Source organism: Convolutriloba macropyga, unplaced genomic scaffold (genome assembly GCF_964194025.1).
Source record: "Convolutriloba macropyga unplaced genomic scaffold, txConMacr16.3 SCAFFOLD_1309, whole genome shotgun sequence".
Lineage (NCBI taxonomy): Eukaryota > Metazoa > Xenacoelomorpha > Acoela > Convolutidae > Convolutriloba > Convolutriloba macropyga.
Genome location: NW_027452610.1, coordinates 43,667 through 53,386, shown reverse-complemented (window position 1 = coordinate 53,386; position 9,720 = coordinate 43,667).

Genomic DNA, 9,720 nt, shown 5'->3' with positions numbered 1-9,720 from the left:
AACAACTAATAAATTAACTTTTTGTAAACCTAGTAGTGATTGTTGTAACTGGTCTACTCTAAATAAATAAATCTATTTCAAAATTTTGTATCTACATTAAAAAACCCATGATTATCTGAATCAATCCTTAAGCAAGAAGACTTCAGCAGATATATATATATATATATATATATATATATATATATATATATATATATATATATATATGTGCTGAAAGGCAAGATACTTAAGTACAGAAGTATACGTAAACGCAGTATATGATAAGTATATACAAACGGTCAGCTTTCATGCTTTAGCATTCTTAAAGTGAGCTGAAAAAACAGTTTTTTTGAAGTCTTCTGAATAAAATTAACGATGTACAAATTGGATTTAGTATTTGCAATATAACATCCATGAGAAAGATAGAACTAGTTAAATCTTATAAAAGTTAGGAACATGTATTACAGGAAGGATACCATTTATAAGAAGTGGAACAACAAGAACAAGAGCAACAAGCCCCTAACATTAACAACGAAACTAGCAGTAATATTGACAACATTGCTATTACTAGCACTAATACCATTGTTTATACTTGATTTGAATTTGATGAAGAGTTCGATAATCTCAGGGCATTAACCACTTACACAATTACTCACAATAGAGTAAGATTAGCAGGAGGAAACTGCTCATTAGAATCTAGTTGTAATGATAAACAATTGTATGTTAAAGATATTGAAGGAATATATATCAATTATCTAGATCAAGCAGTTTATCAAACATTAACCTAAGTTAAGAAAAAGAACTGTAACATTCAATGGTACTAGAATTTATAAATAAAAGGTTGGCGTTGATTATGAATATGAGAAAGATCGGGGAACCTGCTCCGCAGATGCTAAATAGAGTGATATAGCATTAACTGAGTATGAAGGTGCCATAGACAATAATTGATAGCTAGGTTATGAAAGAGATGTACTAATTGGTATAGCTCAGAGAGTAATTAAATTATGTGTCCATGTTTTCATGCCTAAGATTGTAGGCCCTAAAAGAAGGAAAACAGTTTAATAAATGAACATGAAAGACAAGAAATATAGAGGATCAGGACAGTGTTTGTGTTACACACTAATGTTAAGATTAACTTTAACAGTAACACTAATACCAGCAGTAGTTTGACACCGGCAGTAACATTGGCACTTACACCAGCACTGAAGCTAACACTAACATTATCACTGGCACTAATACTAACATTAACTCTGACACTAACATTAACAAAAGCAGTAAGGATAGCCAAGACGGTGTAGTAATTATATGCAAGGATGAATGAGATTGGAAGGGTAATACTATACGTGATCATAAGAACTTCAATAAGTTGACACAGAAGACCATGGAAACTGAATAGTAATACTTGATGATATGGCTGAAGAATTGGGAAGGAAAGATATAGGATTGTTTCAAGCAACTAGTAGAAATTATGCAATACAAATTATAACAATGTGTCACAAATAATATCATTTGAAATTTAAGCAGAGTGGATAATGATTCAATCTACATGACAACAAACAATAATTGTAAAGGTTTTGAAGAAATAACAGATGTCTATTAATGTAAACACGACTTTCATAATATTTTTATAAACACGACTTTCAAAAATTTGCTATTAGATATGATCATAGTGTTATTAAATATAAGCCCATAGATGCAACCTTCATTGTCCCTTATAAAATAAGAAACATTGTATATGTTTCAATTGTAGGCGAATAAGATATAACAACTTTAACAGATGGAGTAAATCTTCTAATAGATTATCTAAAACTAAGAAAAATAACTGATACTGATAACAAATTACTGGTAAAAATAACTATACGTTCCAATTTAAATGTAAATTAAAGAACAGAGGTGTTAAAATGCAAACTGATGTTCTAACTATTAAAAAGACAAAAAGAGAGTTATTTCTCTTTTGTCATATGTTCTTGGTAAAATAAGTAGTTTGATTTCAAACAAAAAATATTTAAAACCGGATCAAGCAGTAAAATTAACTGGTTGTGTAGCTGGTACTTCAAGTTATATTCCCAATGAGACTGACATGATTGCAAATTGAACGCCATAGAGAGGCGCCATATGCCACAGACAGAAATAATTAATATAACAAAGTTAATTAAATCGACAAAAAACTATATTAACTATGATAATTATATTAACAATGATGTCATATTATGAGAAAAATATAGTAATAAAAAACGAGCAAAGCTGCTTCTTCGATCAGGGAACTTGCGTTTACAACAATTAGCAAAACTGCTTCGCAGATCTGGAGTGATGATGAAATAAACAATGGTGTATTAGGAAAGTGTTATATTAATAAAGATTAAGCTCCTATATGATAGTGGTAAGAGGCAACTAATTGACTCACTAGACAAAAATATAGGTTTTAGTAGCAGGATTATTAAATATATAAAGAATCATCAAAACTCCAATTCCGTTGGTCAGGAAAACTACAGCTTCGTATATAATAATAGTCAACAAGATCTCAAAGAGAAAGAAAATACTCATCTAGCTCTTGATTTTAGTGTTTTTTTATACTTAATAAACTATTTGAATCAAAAAACATGTTGATAATGTAATTTAGTTTTTTCTTTGTAAAAATGAATTTCTTGACTGTAAGAAAAAACTTTCTGTTTATTTTCAATCAATAAATTGTTTTAATGTCGAACACAAAGATGAATTATCTACTTTTAGTGTTTGTGGTAATAGTTTAACCAAAAGTGTATGTATTAAAAAATAAAAACAGGCAACAGCAACAACCTGATCTAAATCTTTTGCATAAAATACAACGTCTAAAACAACAAGGAGCATAACTACAACAACCACAATCACAGCAACAAGAACAAAATCATCCTATTAGAACACATAGGAGACAACAACAACAAGAAGAACAATATCACCCTATTACAATACATAAGACAACAAGAATATGAACGAGATCAGGAACAACCAATCTCAATAACAAGGGCCTCTAGAGTCCCTGACTTTATTTTTACATTTAATGCTAATCCTATCAGGTAATCTGCTTCGCAGACTACGATAACTAATCCTAATATAACTAATTGCAATCCTATTATAACTAATCCTATTATTACAACAAAATCTGTTTCTATTACAACTACTCCTAATTCCAATTTTTATAACTAATTATAGACCTATTGATATAACTAACCCTAATTCTATAACTATTACTCAGTATCCTATTCTAATTAATCGAAGTTGTGATAAACTTCATTTAAAAAAGATCTATTTTTGTTGGATGTTATCAAATACACTTGTAAAAATGTCAATCAGTAAAAAGTAAAGTGCCCCTAATGTGCTAAATGTATTACTGTTAGTGGTGTAAAGACTAATATCGAAAAATCACACCCTCGTAAAAGAACTAATAAATTCCCTTTCTGTACTGCTAGAAGTGATTGTTGATTTTGATACAATCTAATACAAAGTTGTTTCAAAATTCGGTATCGACATTGAAATCTATGATTATTTCAGGGAAACCTTAAGCATGGATACTTCAGCATATATATATATATATATATATATATATAAATATATATATATATATATATATATATATATATATATATATATATATATATATAATGAAAAACATGATACTTAAGCACACAAGTATGCGTACACGCAGTATATAGTAGGTACATACAAAAGGTCAGCACTCATGCTTTATCATTCTTAAAGTGTGCTGAAAAACACTTTTTTTGAAATTTTCTGTATTAAAATAAAATGGACAAAGAGGAATTTGTTACTTGCATTATAACATTGATGCCAAAGAGAGAATTAGTTATACATTATAAAATTAATGAACATATATTAAAAAAAGAATTTTATTTATAAGAAGTAGTAGAACAACAGGAACAAGAACAGCAAAGCCCTAACGACAACAATGAAACTAGCAGTAAGATTGACACCATTGCTAATACTAGCACTAACAACAGCATTTATAACTGCACTGAATTTGGTGAAGAGTTATCTCAGGGCATTAACTACTCATATGAATACTTACAATAGAGTTAGAGTAGGAGGAGGAAACTGCCTAATAGAATCTGGTTGGAATGGTAAACATTTCTAAGTTAAGATAATGTAGAAGGATATATCAATTATCTACATCAAGCAGTTACTCAAACACTAACTCAAGTTAAAAAAAAGCACTTTAACCTTCAATGGTACTAGAAGTTATTGAAATAAGGTTAATGCGGAATAAGATTATAAGAAGGATAAGGGAACCTGATCCGTATCTGATATAATTCAATAAAATTTAGAAGTGATTTCATAAAGAGTGATATAGATTTAACTGAGTACAAAAATGGTGCTAGAGACAAAAATAAATGGCCAGATTATGAAAAAGAGACATATGAAGGTTTGGATTGTGCCTATAATTTTCTGGGAGTAGTTGATAGTCAACTGAGTTTTGCACCAATAAAACTATCTATATGATCATATAAAAAATCATTGTCTTATCTAAGAGTTTTGATCAGTATAATTGTTTAGAACTAGCTATTACTGCATCACTGTTTTCATTGAGAGAAAAGACAATTCGTGAAAGTAACAACACTGAAATGTTAATAAAGGGCTGGGAACAACAAGAAAGTTTTAATAACTATATTACTAAGATAAAAATTTAAAATAATATTAATACATGGCAGTACAACACTATAGGTGGCAGTAAAGTAGAATTATCTTAGAGATCTTTTGATTATGTAAAAAAGACAATAGAAGATAGAAAACTAGTTCGAATATAACAGTGTGCTTTGAAAGAGAATCTGGAGTAATTATTAGAAATATCTAGTATCAAAAGAGATAATTTATGGTTCTGTGATAGATGTACTTATTGGTATAATGCAAGGAGTAATTGCATATAAAATGTATGTGCTCATGTTTTCATACCTAAGGAAGATTGTAGGCCATAAAAAGACAGTAAACGTTCATAAAAAGAACAAGAAAGACAGGAAATAAAGATATGGCATAGAATATTTTTTTGTAGACATTGAGTCTAAAAATTCTGAAATATCTGAACGTGTACTAATAGCTGTAGGGTTTGAAGCTGAGATGATTCATGAAGAATATTACCAAGACCACTTCGGACTAGATTGAATTAAAAAGTTTGTGAAAACATAACTAGAGATTTAAACATTGTATAACTTCAAACATAAGAAGGAAAGGATATTTGCAGAAGATAAGTTGTATCAAGATAGTACTGATATATGTCATATATGAATTAAGTGTAGAGATAAAGTAAGAGATCTGAGTATGAGATAAGTTCATCTGGATAGTTATAACTTCTTTAGTATGGGTCTTGATATTATGGCAAAAACTTGTGTTTGAAGGTACGACATTATATCTATTTGAGTGTTTTGAAAAGAAGGGTTTAGAGTTTGTTCGAAAAATACTAAAGATTGAAAAGTTATATGGCTTCAAACATAAGAAGAAAAGATATTTGTAAGAAGAAAAGTTGTACTGATATCAGTCATACGTTGTTGATAGTACTAATATAAATGCCATATGTTGAAAAAAAGAGTGTAGAGATAATGCTAGAGATCAATGAAACAGGTATAAATAGAGAATACAGCTGGTTTTATATGTAATTCAAGATATAAACAACAAATCATATTACCAGTCTATTTTCAAAATGGTAGCGGTTATGACTTCAGTCTAATTTTCAATGATCTGTTAAAAGTAACAAAGTCAAAGCAAAAATATCAGCTTTACCTAAAATGGTAAAGTTAAGAGTTTAGTGCTGGTTGTTTCAAAATCAACTGAATAGTAATAACTTCTTGGGTTTGAGTCTTGATAACGTGGCAAAAACATGTGTGGGAAAGTAATATTTTATATCAATTTGAGTACTTCGAAAAAGAAGAGAGTTTGTACAAAAATTAATACAGATTGAAACATTTTATAGCTTCAAATATAAGAAGAAAAAGATGTAGAGAGAAAAAAGAGTGTAGAGATAAAATTAGTGATCAATGCAATGAAACAAGTATAAATACAGGATACAGCTTGTTTTATATAAAAATTAAGATATAAACAACGAAGCATGTTACCAGTTGATTTTCAAAACTTCAGTCTAATTTTCAATGATGAATGAAAAGAGCCAAAAGGCAAGAAAAAAGAATCAGCTTTACCTAATGCTATTGGTAAACTTAAGAGTTTAGATTTGGACATTTAAAGTTCATCTGGAGAGTTATACCTTCTTGAGTATGAGTCTTGATAACTCAGCAAGAACATCTGTGAAAGTAAGAGAGAGTACTGTAAATCAACACTATAAAGAAAATTGCCATCACAACAAGAAGTAGATAAGTTTAAAAATGAGAAAAGATATCAGTCAGTAAGAGAGCTAATAATAAAATAATTCAAGAATGATGTACTTATATAGAGTTATTGTTTGAATGAAAAAGTTATTGTTTGGTAAAAATGAGAAAGTTTTGTCCGAATTCAATACACTATGTTAGTCTACATGGTTAAAAAAATGATTGCTGGTTAGAGACACATGGTGGTAAACTAGGAACATCACAACAAAAGGATTCGATAACAGTAAAAAGGCGGTATTTGTGTTCTTATGGGTGATAGATACATTTAAAGCAATAATAATAGAGACAGAAAAAGTGACAGCAATAGTAAAAGCAATTGTAATAACAGTCTATTTAGTGGCATTTTCGTTTATGATAAAAATAATCGCAATGTACGTTTATTGTGAAAATAAGGGTAATAGCAATAGTAAAAGTAATATCATTCAGATTATTGACAATCAGAATTTTTGTAACGAATCTCACAGTAAGAAAACTTAGAACATAGATGCTGATAATCTCTATAACTTTGCAATGATGCAAAAAATGTCTTATAAAAATTTTTAGTACGTTGACATTAGTGTAGAATGTATACTAAATACGGATGATAAAGTTGATTATAGTTATTTGAGATTTTGTCAATCAGAAAAATTTAAGATCTCTTTTTGTAACAAATGTATTGTTGTCAGTGTATCGCTGTCAGTGGACTCATATCAAAAAGTCCAATCCTGGTAAAACAACTAATTTGTTCAATTATTGTGGAAATAGTAGAAATTTTTGTTGGTCCAGTCTAATACAAAGTTATTTCAAAACTCGGTATCGTAAATAAGTCAACGATTAATTCGTTGAAACCTTAAGCATGAATACTTCAGCATATAAATGCTGAAAGTCATGGTAATTAAGCACGCAAGTTTGCGTACACGTAGTATACAGTAGGTTTACACAAGTCGTCAGCATTCATGTATTAACATTTTTTAAAAGGTGCAGAAAAGCAGTTCTTTTAAAATTTTCTGTAAAAAAAGATGACGGAAACAAAATTTGGTGTTTATAATATGACAGTCATGTGAAAGAGAGAACCAGTTAAACTTTATAAAGGTAAGTAACATATAGTACATTAAAAAACAATTTACATGAAGTAGAAAAATAAGAACAGTTGCTAGTAGAACCTAGTTGTAACGGTAAACATTTCTAGGTTAAAGGTGGTGAAGAAACAAAATAAAAACAATATTAATAAATGGCAATGCAAACCAATAGGTAATTATAAAATAGAGTTGTCCCAGTGAGCTATTGATTATAGAAAAAAGAGAAGGGATGCTAGAATACTAGTTTCGATTGAACACTGCATTGATAGAGAATCTGGAGGTAATATTAGAAAGACCTAGTATTAATAAATTAAAGCATGGTTCTGTGATTGATGTAATTATTGGTATAACTATGAAAATTTTTATAGAAAAGGAGTATTAGTCTAGAATGTATAATGAATACTGATGATAAAGTTGATTTTGGTTATTTCATCGTTTGTCAATCAGGAGTTACGTTCCTTATTGTAATAAAAGTAGTGCTGTTAGTGGTTTAAAGACTCATATCAAAAGGTCACACCCTGGTAAAACAACTTATATGTTCTTTCGTTGTCGGCCTAGTAGTGATTGTTGTTATTGGTCCAGTTTAATACATAATGTTATTTCAAAAATCCACATTTTCAATGAAATCGATTATTTCCATCAATCCTTAAGCATGAATACATCAGCATACAAATGGTGTGATGAAAAGCAGATCTACTGAAATTTTCTGGATAAAATAAAGATTGAAAGAGTAAAATTTTCGTATTTCCAATATAACAGTCATTTCAAAGAGCGAATTATTTAAACATTATAAAATCATTTAAAACACTAATTACAAGAAGTAGAACAATAGGAACAGTTGCTAGTAGAACCTAGTTGTAATGGTAAACATTTCTAGGTTCAAGATAGTGAAGATACAAAATAAAAACATTATTAATATATGGTAATACAAACCAATAGGTGCTAGTAAATTGAAGTTGTCCCAGCGAGCAATTGATTATAGAAAAAAGAGAAGAGATGCTAGAATACTAGTTTCGATTGAACACTGCATTGATAGAGAATCTGGAGGTATTATTAGAAAAACCTACTACTAATAGAAAATAGTTATGGTTCTTTTATAAATGTACTCATTGGTAACTCAGAGAGTAATTATAGAAATAGAGCATTAAACTAGTAGGTATGCCTAATACTGGTGATGATTTTGATAATGGTTATTTCTTAGTTTGTCAATCAGAGGAAGTTAAGTGCCCTTATTGTAATAAAGTAGTGCTGTTAGTGGTTTAAAGACTCATATCAAAAAGTCAAACCCTGGCAAAACAACAAAAATGTTCACACATTGTGCACATAGTAGTGATTGTTGTTATTGATCCAATCTAATACAAGTTATTTCAAAATTGGGTATCGTCAATGAAATCCATAATAATTTCAATCAAACCTAAGCATGAATACTTCAGCGTACAAACGCTGAAAAGCATGAGACTTAAGCACAAACGTATGCGTACAAGCAGTATAAAGTAGGTATACAATAAGCGTCAGCATTCATGCATAATCATTTTTAAAGTGTGCTGAAAAGCAGTTCTTTTGAAATTTTCTGTATAAAAACAAAGATGATAAAACTAAAATTTGGTGTTTTTAATATAATAGTAATGCCAAAAAGGGAACCCATTAAACGTTATAGAAGTAAGCAACGTATGCTACACTAAAAAACTATTTAAAAGAAGTAGAACAATAAGAGCGGTTGCTAGTAGAACCTATTTGTAATGGTAAACATTTCTAGGTTCAAGATAGTGAAGACACAAAACAGAATCGATATTGAGTGTTTTGAAAAGAAGGTTTTAGAGTTTGTACGAAAAATACTTAAGATTGAAAAGGTATATGGCTTCAAACATAAGATGAAAGGATATTTGTAAGAAGAAAAGTTGTACTGATATCAGTCATACGTTGTTGATAGTACTGATATAAATGCCATATGTTGAAAAAAAGAGTGAAGAGATAATGCTAGAGATCAATGAAACAGGTATAAATAGAGAATACAGCTGGTTTTATATGTAATTCAAGATATAAACAACAAATCATATTACCAGTCTATTTTCAAAATGGTAGCGGTTATGACTTCAGTCTAATTTTCAATGATCTGTTAAAAGTAACAAAGTCAAAGCAAAAGTATCAGCTTTATCTAAAATGGTAAAGTTAAGAGTTTAGTGCTTGTTGTTTCAAAATCAACTGAATAGTAATAACTTCTTGGGTTTGAGTCTTGATAACGTGGCAAAAACATGTGTGGGAAAGTAATATTCTATATCAATTTGAGTACTTCGAAAAAGAAGAGAGTTTGTACAAAAATT